Genomic DNA, 2,803 nt, shown 5'->3' with positions numbered 1-2,803 from the left:
AAATTTTGCCATCCAAATTGTCTTATATTTTTAATTAAAAAATTACAGTAAGAATAAAATTAACAATTTCAAGGCTTAATTCAATAATTATATAATTTCATCAATTATTAGAAAATATTAGTAATTTTTTGGGATAATTAGACTCTCCTCTCCTCAAATTTGGTGTAATTACGTGTAGATTTTTTTTATTTGAAAACTTACATCTAACACCCTTGAAATTTGCTTCCATCTAAAAATAAATCCCTTCGTTTGTTAAAATTTACTAAATTATTGATATCAGTAAAATTTGTGAATTTTAACTAACAAATAAATTTATTTATTAAATAAAAATAAAATTTAAAAATATTTAATATAATTTTTAAACTGAGATCTACATATGATTATCTCTATTTATAATTACATATGTTTTATGGGTTGAAGGGCATTTAAGTGATTAGAGAAGAGAAAAAAAAAACCTAGGATGAGGTAGGAACTGCCCGGCAGATCACGTAATTATAGGGTAGTCGTAGGGGCAGTTTGAATGATGACTGCGTCCAAAAGATGTTTCTTTCTGCAACTTGCGCATCCACTTGCTAAGACTCAAACCCTTTTTTTTCTACCCAGGAAAGATCGAAGCTATGCAACTTGACAAACATCTTCTCTCTCTTCACTTTCTCTCTCTACACCCTCCTGTATCTATATGTGTATCTATCTGTTTCCAACCTGCATTCTATATATCACATCCCAATCTCCATTCCTGATTCCTCCCCATCTATATACCCAACCAACTCACACAAATTCAGACCAGTGAATGATGCCTTCCTCTCTTCAGCTTCACAGAATCAATCCCTTAAACCACACCGGCTGCGCCGCCGCCGTCGGTTTGCACCAGAAACACTCTAAGCCGACGTGGGTCTGTCCGGTTTCCGGCGAGGTGCCGGAGAATGTACTCCACCACCACACCCACGCGGTGTTGGCCACCCAGTGCTGCTCGGCGGTGGTACGGGCGATCGAGGCACCCATAGACACTGTCTGGTCGGTGGTGCGACGCTTCGACACGCCACAGGCGTACAAGCACTTCCTGAAGAGCTGCCACGTCATCGTGGGCGACGGCGACGTGGGCACTCTCCGGGAGGTGCGCGTTGTCTCGGGCCTGCCGGCGGAGTCGAGCACGGAGAGGCTTGAAATCTTGGACGACGAGAAGCACGTGATGAGTTTCAGCGTGGTGGGTGGCGATCACCGACTGCATAACTACCGCTCCGTCACCACTCTCCATGCAGCGCCACCGCCTCCGAGCGGTGGCGGCGGGACGGTGGTGGTGGAGTCGTATGTGGTGGATATACCACAAGGGAATACGAGAGATGAAACCTGCGCGTTTGTGGATACAATCGTGAAGTGCAATCTGCAATCGCTGGCTCAGATCGCTGAGAATTTGGCCAAGAAAGAGAGTAAATGATCTCAACTTATTTTATGTATTTCTTGGTTGGATTTTATTTATTTTATTTTTTCATCTTTTTTCATGATGAACAGTCGATTTTAATTTCTTTGTAGATCATGGATATGATGATATAGGGTTTAATCATAGATTTTCTGAAATATATGGGCTTGATTTTATATTTTCAATTCATTTTTGGAGATTAACATCTTCAAAATTTAATGATGATATTATGCTTAAATATTTTTATATAATAAGATACAATATCATTAGTTTATAATAAAAAAATTACCTAAACTTAAGGTACTCTATAATCTTGGTACAACCCTCCTTCTAGTTATTACTGTAGCCATTGAACAATAAATAAGTCGAATTATGTGGAACATATTATTGTTGGTGATTGTTTCAATTATTATCTAATTTAAAGAATTTAATTTTAATTTGATTTAATCTATAATCAAATCATGTTCGCATGAGCTTTAACTAAATCGATTCAAAATCTGAAATGAGTCGAACTCGAGTAATTTAATATTTTTAAATATATTTTATTAATTTTTTGATAGTTGAATTGAGTCGGAGCCGAGTTTGAAAATTTATCAAACGAAAAGTTCAAAATTTGATTTTTTAAATTAACAAACTGAACTAATTTCCAATCGTATATCAAGTAATTTAATTATTTTTTCATCCTATACATATAGCTATTAAAATGTTCTTTTTTAATCGAATCGCATGCGGATTTAGGTTTTCTTATCTAAGTATTTATTTGCTCCGAAGTTTTTGATTGATTTAGAAATATTAATGTATTGTATATAATAGTTAAGTTAGAAAAAAAATAAGTTTTAAAGGTGAGTAATAAAATAAAATCTGCATCAGCTATTTGATTAATTATCCACATGCAATTAAGCTAAGTTCAATTATTATTCCAAAATAGATCTTATTTATAATACTAATAATGATATAATAGAAAGATGGTTATGTCAATTTATTCAGTGAATAATTAGCTGAAAAATACACATTTTTTCTCCTCTTATTTCGATAAGTATTTTTATTGTTATTATATTATTGTTGGAGTTGGGTTCGTACACTCGGTTCATGTTGTCTAATTCGGAGACAAGTATGTGTGCATGGCTGTCCAGAAAGTACATTAAAAAATCTAGTAAATTTTGTGAAAAAATTTTAATGTAATTTTATTAAATAATTTTGCATGACTAACAAAAATAAATAAATAAACACTGTGCTTCATAGGATTATTATATGTAAATTATAAAATCCTTTCTACTTCTACTACCAAAAAAAAAAAAAAAGTGGCACAATTTTGAATGATAGTACGAAAATTGTTATTAGTTATACGTATTAAATGAAAATAATTTTATTTTTTGAACTAGTGAT

At 33.5% G+C, this 2,803-nt stretch overlaps 1 pseudogene across 1 annotated transcript; it reads left to right on the top strand.

The window, feature by feature from the left end:
- The first annotated feature begins 486 nt into the window (after positions 1–486).
- On the top strand, positions 487–1,602 carry LOC105167014 (abscisic acid receptor PYL4 pseudogene; annotated as a pseudogene). Its single transcript, XR_016066297.1, has one exon. The product of XR_016066297.1 is annotated as an abscisic acid receptor PYL4 pseudogene (transcript).
- Positions 1,603–2,803: the final 1,201 nt, after the last annotated feature.

The sequence above is a fragment of the Sesamum indicum genome, linkage group LG7 (genome assembly GCF_026168435.1).
Source record: "Sesamum indicum cultivar Baizhima isolate 11 linkage group LG7, ASM2616843v1, whole genome shotgun sequence".
Classification (NCBI taxonomy): domain Eukaryota; kingdom Viridiplantae; phylum Streptophyta; class Magnoliopsida; order Lamiales; family Pedaliaceae; genus Sesamum; species Sesamum indicum.
The sequence above is the reverse complement of the archived record's forward strand: the minus strand, read 5'-3'. Positions and strand labels throughout refer to the sequence as shown.